Below are 11,126 nucleotides of genomic sequence, written 5' to 3' on the forward strand. Positions count from 1 at the left end.
CTGTAAAAGAACAACAAGCATAATGGTGTTCAAGTGTTAAACAGCGTTTCAACTGTATTATTTGGTTGCGTCATTACTATAATCATGTCGTAAATGCTTCCTTTTAATTAAAAAATAACCTCTATGATGTCATCAATAAAGCTGTTTGAAATGCTGAATAACAAACCTGTGCATAAAACAGGGTTAATAAATTACAATAGTGTCTGGAAAACACTGCTGCACTCAACACATTTCCTTTAACCTTGCTTTTATTAGATTTAATCAACACATTCTGGACAAGATGGTTTTTATGCGAAGAGATTTGTATGTGAAGAACTGTGACTAAACAGAAACACAGAACAGGGCCCTGTAGACATGCTCCAGCCACTGACGAAGCACATGAACCAGTGTAATTAGATCTTTACCAAGGGAATTAATGGGTGTGTATTGGGTACGCGTGTCGTACTTAAGCGAAGCCGGAATCTTTTCGCTGGCTTGACGTATTCACACTTCCTTCTCACAGAGAAGAGAAGAAACCGAATCGGTGCAGCCGTTGCAGTTTACTTTCTTTAAATTTCCATCCTACGTTTTCCCTGTGAGCGAGCGTGTTAACCCAAACAGTGTTATAAATAACCCAGGTCACATGACTGATGTTGTCTGCCTTGTGTGCTCAGTCGGGGGGGGGGGGGGGGGGGTGCAAGGGATTTAAAGGGAAAAGTCTCAAACAGTGAACATGCAATCAAATCTACATCACATCTGCTCACATACATTATAATTATGTCAGCAATTAAAAAAAACACTTTAGGGAGTGCTGGGATAGGAAAATAATCAACAAAAGGGTGATGTGAGGCAGCTCGAGACAAAGCAAAGTAACTATTCCCACCTGAAGGTTGATTGTTTTCTGAAAACTGCATGTCCTGGAGTGTTTAATTCCTCTTTTCCTACAGCAATTTGTCATCTATTACAACTTTAATTATTTATTAAAGAATTAAACAGTCAGACTTTGACTTCTCTTTAACTTCCCTTTTTTTCTCATTCCCCCCCCCCCCCCAAAAAAAAAGGAAAAAAAAAAAGCAGCTTGTGATATTGGCATAAACCAAAAAGAGCACGTTAAAGGAATCTGTCATAGATTCCACTTTTTCTTGGTCACATGTGTCCCTGTCTGACTCATTCTCACCATATTAACAGATCCCACCCTCTGGGCTCTTCCTTTTCTCCAAGCATCAATTTCAACCCTTTATAATGAACATAATGATCACAGTAAACACAGAAAAAACCCACTCCATGATGTGTTTACCCAGCCAGTATAGGAGGGCACCTTCACTCCGCCTTCATACAACATAAAAAATGCGAGAAGGAGACCATATAAGGGTTCAAAGTCTGCTGTGGGCATAAACGCATGCTGTAATTGCATGATATGTTCTGCAAACACTAACTGAGGCTTGATGTTGACCTGCGCTGGTTGGTAGCAAGGCTGTAATTTAATGCAGGGGTGGATCTGAATAAGGTTACGGGCAGCAGGACTGTAGGGAATAAGTGGAAGGAAAACGTTAGTGTGTGCAGCATGGGAGGATTAGGAGTGCGGTGTGAGGCAGCTGGCAATCAGACTGTGACTCGTCAGACTTCACTTCCTTCTCTGATGAGGAAGCGGAATCATTTCGGCCTGCAACTGAAAAACCTCAAGATAAATACAATGGCTGTGGCAGGTCAATGAGTACATTATCAGACGTTATACCACAGTGTTTGTTGAATTCTCTATTCTGATTGGTCAAAAGGTTTGGATTAATTTCCATACAGTGTTCCGGGCTGCAAGGAAAACCACAGCTTTAAATACACAGAGACTTGCAAACCTTATGTTCTCGTTTTCCTCACTCACCATTCATTTCATGCATTTATATCCTTTGCATTGGCATTATGGGTTAATAAGGCTGCTATAACCTATGTCATAACATATGTCTTTACACTCTGTTTCCACAAAGTGAAGACACAAAGTTAGACCATGCACTTCCTTTTGTGGTAAAGTTAGGGCACAATATTTGGTTGCTTTGCATGGGTAACCATGGTAACAAACCGGCATCTGTACATGAGACATCACTTAGTAATCAAAACAGGAAGCTGCTATACTATGTCATACTTCTTAAATTAATTCAATTTGTGTCAGAAAATCTTTTTTTTTTTTCCAAAAAAAGGTTAAATGCTTGAGTATACCCCCGTAGACACTGTCATCATTTCAAAATTTCCAAAGCTTTCCATCAGGATTCAAGACGTTAAACACTAGAGAGGGACTTAACCTGCTTTTATTACATAGTTTAGTCTGCTGCAAGCATGACGCTAATACACTACAATCTGGAGGCATGTAATGAGCATGTTTCAAATAATTTAAGACTTTGGAAACATGCCACTGAATCACCAGACTTTCAAGGTTATTTATACCCCCAAGGTGGCATCTAACAGTGCTATTGATCTATCGATTAGGAAACAATGTTGGAGCACTGGTTTGAAATGAAACAACAGCTCTCTCTGACTTCCTTTTCAAGTACTATGCATACTTTAATAACTGTATCGTCATCTTTTCTACCAGTGACTGCGAATTTGCCTAAAATGTGAAAACTGGCTCTGCAATTCATTTTAACCTTGCCATATATGGCTTGGATGTGCTGAAAGAGAAGGGGAACTGAGGATGGCTGTAAAGCATAGCTGCATTTTGACTCCGGATTGGTAATGGTTATCAATCAATCGATCAACGCCCTTCATCAGAGAAACTAGTTGAAGGAAGTAGTCATTTACAGTTGCTCATTCGGATGAGCGTTTTATCCAAAGTTATAATTCAGGAAGGATACATCTGAGCACGTGAAAATTATGGGCCTCATCCATGACAGCTGGGGTGTGAACTCACACCCTTGTGATGAAAAGCCTTAACCGGTGAGCCACCACAACCCAACCCAACCCAACCTAATCTAACATACAGCTTGTTATGATGATATGATTTATACAATACAAAATACTTTAAATTTGGACTCCCTGAACGTCTTTAAAAATCTTCTCACACAACAGTGCCATTGTTTTTCATAATTTTAACCCTTTAATTCATTTTTTTTTTCTTGTCCATAACATCTGGAATGTTGACATCTGGAATGTCTATGTGCTCAGTCTGTGTTTATTTTATTTTCTTTTTTTTTGGAATGCCTGTGTGCTTATATGTGTTAATATTGCATGTTCTATGTGTATTGAAACTTTTTATTTGCTGCCACCTTGGCCAGGACTCCCTGGAAGAAGAGATTATGTATCTCAATGGGACATTCCTGGTAAAATAAAGGATAAATAAAATAAATAAAATTTATATTAGTGATGGGAATTCTGACTCTTTTCAAGGAGTCAGATCATTTGACTCGGCTCACTGACTCGCTTGTTTTCCCCCCTCTAACTTAAAAAGAATATTCCAATTTCTATTTTCCTGATAACACCAGCACATCAATAAGCAGGACAGGAAACATGCTGATTCAATAACAGTAAGAATAACGGCGGGGGAAATGAGCTTATATGGGAGTCGACTCTCAGCGTTCACTTTAAAGAACCGGATCAATTGAACCGACTCGTTCTGGAACGACACATCATTAGTTTATGCCGGAGAACAGATCCAGTCCAGTTTGCTCGTAATGAAGTGATATCGCTTAAAGAGTATAAAATACACAGGAAAGCATCTTACCTGTCGCTCAGGGATATGGGCTGGGTGACTGCGGGTGCTGAGAGAGTCCTGTCTCGGTGTGCAGAATAAAACTAGGGCGCTTTGACTGTAATCTCGGCTGGGAGACGCCCCTCTGACACAGCGCTCAGAGAGGAGGAGGAGGAGGAGGAGAGGAGGAGGAGGAGAAAGAGGCGCTGAGCTGGAGTTTTTTATCCCCGCAGGAACATTAGAGAGGAGTTAGTCTCCATTCTGAAGGGATGGACCCTACGTAGGGCACTTAGAATAGGGACACGCCCACGGCGGCCATTTTTAGGGTCGTAATAAAAACATTTCCTGCAGAGGACTCGGTTTCCACGGCAACTACAAATGACTACTTGGCTCGCGAGAGTTGTTTTGATGCTGAAAAACAAAATGGCGGCTCTGAAACTCAGGCCTAAATGTAGACCAAGTTCAAGTAATTCATCTCATTATCTCTAGCCGCTTTATCCTGTTCTACAGGGTCGCAGGCAACCATTCACACCTACGGTCAATTTAGAGTCACCAGTTAACCTAACCTGCATGTCTTTGGACTGTGGGGGAAACCGGAGCACCCGGAGGAAACCCGGCGAGAACATGCAAACTCCGCACAGAAGGGCCCTCGCCGGTTACGGGGCTCGAACCCGGACCTTCTTGCTGTGAGGCGACAGCGCTAACCACTACACCACCGTGCCGCCTTATATTTATATTAAAATATATTTTCATTCATTCATTTTTATTTAAATATGCTTAAAACAAAAATAGCACTGTCGCCTCACAGCAAGAAGGTTGCGGGTTCGAGCCCAGCAGCCGGCGAGGGCCTTTCTGTGCGGAGTTTGCATGTTCTCACCGTGTCCACATGGGTTTCCTCCGGGTGCTCCGGTTTCCCCCACAGTCCAAAGACATGCAGGTTAGGTTAACTGGTGACTCTAAATTGAGCGTAGGTGTGAATGTGAGTGTGAATGGTTGTCTGTGTCTATGTGTCAGCCCTGTGATGACCTGGCGACTTGTCCAGGGTGTACCCCGCCTTTCGCCCGTAGTCAGCTGGGATAGGCTCCGGCTTGCCTGCGACCCTGTAGAACAGGATAAAGCGGCTAGAGATAATGAGATGAGATGCTTAAAACAAAAATAGGCTATGATTTGAGAACTCTTGGTTTTTTGTTTGTTTGTTTGTTTAGGCACGGTGGTGTAGTGGTTAGCACTGTCACCTCAAAGCAAGAAGGTTGCGGGTTTGAACCCAGCAACTGGCGAGGACCTTTATGTGTGGAGTTTGCATGTTCTCTCCGTGTCTGTGTGGGTTTCCTCCACAGTCCAAAGACATGTAGTTAGGTTAACGTGGGGTGGCCTTGGGCTGAGGTGCCGTTGAGCAAGGTACCTGACCCCTGACTGCTCCCCGGGTGCTCTAGTGTGGCTGCCCACTGCTCTGGGTGTGTGTGTGTGCGTGTGTTCAGTGCTTCAGATGGGTTAAATACAGAGGATGAATTTCACTGTGCTTGAAAGTGTGCATGTGACAAATAAAGGTTTCTTCTTCTAAAGTGCATATTCTGGACCAATTTCGTGTTTTTTTAATATGAAAGTATGTCCCTTTACACACTCATCCAGAAGGGTAATTTTGCACACTACAGCAGAAAAAAAAAAAAAAAACGCATCTGGAAAATTCCCAAGGGAGTCTGGAGCCAGATTCGTGACGTTACCTGCGGAAGCGCCAGCAGGCTGCGAGAGCTTTGCACGGTTTCAGTGCACAGCCTGTGTAGACCAAGCGCTCCCATTTCTCTCTCATTGTCCGGTCTTTTGGGAAACGATGAGTACTAATCCCATCAAGATTGGTGTTGCTACTGTACACCCTCCTACGATACATCTGTTAACCATTTTAATAATTACGTGATAACGTTGAAGAAATTTGCAGAAAACCACCAGGTCGTTTTCTCAAACAAACCAGCGCTGACGTAGGATTCAGAAGGAGGCATCCCGCACATGACGTCATGAAAATCAATGTTTGCCGGGAAATCCAAATGCCGAGTTTTTTCAGAGGCGGACCAATTCGCCTCAAATGGCTCGATTTCAACTGAATTTTTCTGGTATTGCGCAAGGTAAAAACATTGCAGAGAATGCAGAATGTTACAGATATTTGACCAAAGTTTAATATAAAATAGGAGAATTACATTGATCTTGCTCCTGAATTTACCCGGGATATGCACTTTAACATTGTGCCTGGTCCTCACATTCAGGCCCCGCCTCTTCAGCAACCTGTGATTGGTCCATATCAGAATCATCCATCCATCCATCCATCCTGCGATCCTGTCTGGGATTGAACCCAGAACCTTCCTGCTGTGAGGTGGCAGTGCTAACCACTACACCACCGTGCCACCCTTCATTCATTCATTCACTTTTATTTAAATATGCTTAAAACAAAAATAGGCTATGATTTGAGAACTCTTGGTTTTTTTGTTTGTGCTCCACCCCTTTAACATTGTGCCTCGTCCTCACATTTAGGCCCCGCCTCTTCAGCAACCTGTGATTGGTCCATATCAGAATCATCCATCCATCCATTATCTGGAGACGCTTTATCCTGTCCTACAGGGTCGCAGGCAAGCTGGCGCCTATCCCAGCTGACTATGGGCGAGAGGTGGGGTACACCCTGGACAAGTCGCCAGGTCATTGCAGGGCTGACACACAGAGACAAACAACCTCAGACACGGCGAGAAACTCCACACAGAAAGGCCCTTGTCGGCCACCGGGCTCGAACCCAAAACCTTCCTGCTGTGAGGCAACAGTGCTAACCACTACACCACCGTGCCACCCATATCAGAATCAGAAAAAGCTTTATTGCCAAGTAATTGTTGCAACTACAAGGAATTTGGCTTGGAGTTAAGGTGCTAAATAAATAAATACTAAATAAAGACAGTCTATTCTAATAAAGGAGCTACATAAGAACGATCTATTCTAAGATATTAAGAAGTAAGAACTAAATAAACAAGATAAAAATAAGAAAATAAACAAATGTGCACATCAGGTAAACAACTGGGGGGGGCAGAGTAAATGGGGTCACTGGTCTTGTTTATTGAGGTGGTGGTGGTGGGGGGCAGAGTAAGTGGGGGTCACTAGTCATTTATGTTTATGAGGCCAGCAGTGGTAGAAAAGAAACTGTTTCTATGGCGTGAGGTTTTGGTCTTGATGGACTGCAGCCTCCTGCCAGAGGGGAGTGTCTCAAAAAGGAGCTAGGTTCTGAAACTAAATTTATAGTCTATTAACTTTCATCCTACTAAGTGGGGTCCATCTGGACCCTGCACCTATATGTTTGTTTGCCGTTTTAAAAATATGTGACATACTGCCTCACCGTTTTATGAATTTGTCGGAATTTATGTCTTAATTAAAACACTAAAGCACCGGAAGATCAGCTTTTTGCATTGTGAAGGTATAATTAATTTGTTACTGGGGTCCAACCGGACCCCAGAGTAAAGTTTATCTGTCTTTCATTTTATAATTGAATAGCACACTGAAAGTTAACTTCTTTTATTTCTTTTATGTTCCATAATGAAACTACCAAGGCATTCCTTCTTGGGGTCCGTGTGGACCCCACTGCTGCAATAAGCACAGGCTGCAAAACAAAAGCTCTAAATTATTTTACAATTACTTATTTGTTTTAAATTCTGTAAGAAAAGACCTAAGTTGTAATCCAGAATGTTTTACAGCTGCACGAGCTGCAAAAATCATGTATATAATGCCAATTTTTTTTGTGGCGCTATAATTTGCTACATGTATGCTAGTTATTGCAATATTATTGGAATGTTATTGCATTTATAATACATCATTGATATTCAGCCATAGTGGATTTTGTTCTTCAATAAAGTTATGTCTGTTTGCTGCATTGAATTGGTTCTTACTGCATTGATTTCAAGGTATTCCCTCCTGGGGTCCATACGGACCCCGCCTGGTAGTTTGTGTATGTAAAATTGGCTGGTAGGATGAAGGTTAAGTGTGTTCTTTATGCCTTGGGCCCTTTAGTGTATTGCTGTTATTAATACAAGATGTTCTGAACAAAACTTATCTGGTGATTTTGTCTTTATAAGCTTTAATTTTAAAGAAAAGTATTGGGGTCCAAACGGACCCCACATGGTAAGATTAAGGTGTAAAATAGCATGGTAGGATGAGGGTTAATACACTCACAGTGGTTAACACTGTCACCTCACAGCAAGAAGGTCCGGGTTCGAGCCCAGTGGCCGGCGAGGGCCTTTCTGTGTGGAGTTTGCATGTTCTCCCCGTGTCCGCGTGGGTTTCCTCCGGGTGCTCCGGTTTCCCCCACAGTCCAAAGACATGCAGGTTAGGTTAACTGGTGACTCTAAATTGACCGTAGGTGTGAATGTGAGTGTGAATGGTTGTCTGTGTCTATGTGTCAGCCCTGTGATGACCTGGCGACTTGTCCAGGGTGTACCCCGCCTTTCGCCCGTAGTCAGCTGGGATAGGCTCCAGCTTGCCTGCAACCCTGTAGAACAGGATAAGCGGCTACAGATAATGGATGGATGGATGGATAATAACATACCTTTCAGGGTAGAACAGCTTGTCACTGGGACAGTTCCCTCTAAGATACTTATTTGTACCTTTTGTATACTGTGTGGAAACACAGATGTACTGTTTTGACCATAAAAAGGTACACATAGCTACCTTGAGGTCCAATAATGAGCCCTAGGGGGTACATTCATATAGACTGTACCCTGGGGGACAGAAATGGACTCCTACTGTAGCCCTATTTCTGACAGTGTACAAACCATCTCGTTTGATTCCAGTGAAAATCATTTCTTGTTAACGTTTTCTCTAAATGTTTCATGTGTGATGGGAAAAATTAGATTTCCACAGCAATGAGTATTTGCTGCCATCATCTGTTCATTCACTTTCAGACCTGGAGTGTGATGAAAAGGATTTGCTTGCTTCCTTGCTTGTTTAAAACGCTGATTTATTTTCTACATTAACGCAACTGCCCCAGTGCACATTACACTTTATAATTTGCATTTTATCATCTGACCCTGAATTCTGTAGTTTATAAAACCTTAAATGAAAAGCTTCATTTCTGAAGCTCTTTATAACACTCTACTTAATATTGCATTACACTGTAAGAAAAATAAGGATCCATACCCGAATACCCTGAAGAGTTTAGTTTGTGCCTCCTTGGAGAAACCTTAAAGCTAGACTGCCTTTCGGATTTTTCACGTTTAGGTAATGAAAATAATTTTCCCTGACACCCAGTTATTTGTGTTTAGTGGACTGAAAGCTACTGAATTCGAATCACAGACTTCCAATTTTATTACTTTTTTAAATAGAACAATTAATGAATTTATCTCCACGTGGCCCTAAATTCGCCGCTATTTTTTCCTGCTTCACCATGACCCAATACAAGATACTATGTCATGCATCACATCACGTGGTGGGCTTTCCCCATTCGCGCAAGGCATTGTGGGACACAAATTAGAAACAGGAGGACGTGAGAAAAATGGAGGACGTGAGTGGGCGAATAAAACATGAAAGACCGACTACCATAGGCGGTTTTAAACGGGGGCCAGGGGGGGCCAGTGCCCCTGTAAAATTGCTCCTGGCCCCTGTTGTGGCCCCTGTGCTGAACAGATAATAAGCTTTATTAATTTCGACGTGCGCTGGATCGAAGATCGGAACTGACATGACAGAGTGTTCTACACGGACTCCTTAAAGCGCTGCACGCACACTGTTACCTGCAGCAGAAAGACCAGCAGCAGCGTGAATTGTAAACTTCAGACGTGAGAGATAACAGCTGCAGCCCTGCAAGAACTAGGCTATTGCAAAGGGGCGAAGGTAAGGAAAATTATTCAATTTTGTAACATCAGTGTTTGCACATATCCGTGTTTTACTGTTGTTGTTCACTACAATAATAAATCCGTTTTATTGTGCTTTCTTAAAAGTGCGTTGCACAGCAATAAGTAGCCTAACTTAATATTTTTGGGAAATGGGTAAAATAACCGACAGTGTTTACCTTCTTGTAAAACTCGAATGGCCTTGTGATATGTAGAGGCTACATTCCTCTCCGTTTACTTTTTAGTATAGGCCTACTGTAGGCTATCATCATGGAAAGGAGCAAGAAGGACATTATGTCCTTTTTTGCCCCTATTAGCAAAAAGCAACATAGAGAGAGTAAGGAAGATGAAGATTATGAAAGAGGAGAGAGAGCCAGAGGTGGAGAGAGAGCCAGAGGTGGTGGTTGGAGAGGTGGAAAGTGAGGCACCTGAAAGGCAATCTGAGAGTGAGGATGAAGACATTCAGGATCAGATTGAGGGACAGAATGAGGGACAACCCAACGAGTCATTGGGACAACCAGATTCACCATGCATATCAAGTACAGCACCATCAGGTTTGTGATGTTGAACAAATGCGTGTGTGTGAGCAGTGTTGGCCTACAATTCATATAGCCTACCCTGAAAGTGTGAAGTCTGAATAATAATTAATAAATATAAAATATAAATAATAGATATAATAATAAATTAATAAATGAATAATGATAAATACATGTTGTTCTCAGTAGCACTCTCATATTTACTGTATTCATCTTTCTCCAGATATCAGCAAGTGCTTGGACGACACTCCAGTGCAGCCACATCTGAAGAAAAGGTTCATTGTATGCAAAAATAGAAATCTTATTTTACAAAAAAGAGAAACATGGTTTTAAGATTTATTGAGCACAATTTATTTTATGTTTAGGCTATTGAGACAGAATGTTTCTCTCATTGTATTTATGCTCAATGTATTTTGTTTTGGTTTTAAATAAACTAAACTAAACTAAACATTTTGAACGCTTAAATATTGCCATGTTTTGTCCATATGTGCCCCCCTGAAAAAACACTGGCCCCACCTCGGCCCCCCTAGTAATTTTGGTCTAGAACCGCCACTGCTGACTACAGTAACGGAAAGAAAGCTAGAAGAAAAGGCGTTATGTTATATACGAAGGAAAGGAAACACAGGACCAAACTAATAAATATCGGCGCTCAGCGAGCACCTCGGTGTGATCAGCTGTTCGTTTAGTGACAGAATAATGGAACTGTCAGTGCACGCTCAAAGGTAAACCTGTAGATGGCAGTAATGCAACACTGTGGATGCCAGCTGCCGTAAAACCCAAAAGAAGAAGACGACGACTCAGGTAAACCTGCGCATGCACACATGGACTTCCTCTGTCTGCTTGACTGCACGAAGCGAGCGATTTCATGCACATTATTTGCTTTAATCCCCTTAAATTAAATAACTTCCCAGCCACAGAATAGCCTGGTTTTTTTAAGATATTACAAAAATAAACATATATCACAATGACCAAATTTCAGAAGGAACTAAATTTCACCGATTTTATGAACTCGAAAGGCCGTCTTCTTTTAAAGATTCTATTTAGACACCTATAGCAGAAGGTTTTCTCTCAGAGATTGTTCTCTCTGAAGTA

General features: G+C 41.9%; 1 protein-coding gene across 1 annotated transcript in view; it reads right to left on the reverse strand.

The window, feature by feature from the left end:
* The window catches only part of gsna (gelsolin a), a 46,763-nt gene extending 42,858 nt beyond the window's left edge, over window positions 1-3,905 (reverse strand). Inside the window, exon 1 of the mRNA XM_060935444.1 lies at window positions 3,686-3,905. The gene's annotated coding sequence lies outside the window, so the exon portion shown is untranslated. The remainder of the gene's footprint in view (window positions 1-3,685) is intronic.
* Window positions 3,906-11,126: the final 7,221 nt, after the last annotated feature.

Source organism: Neoarius graeffei, chromosome 12, assembly GCF_027579695.1.
Source record: "Neoarius graeffei isolate fNeoGra1 chromosome 12, fNeoGra1.pri, whole genome shotgun sequence".
In the NCBI taxonomy this organism is placed as follows: domain Eukaryota; kingdom Metazoa; phylum Chordata; class Actinopteri; order Siluriformes; family Ariidae; genus Neoarius; species Neoarius graeffei.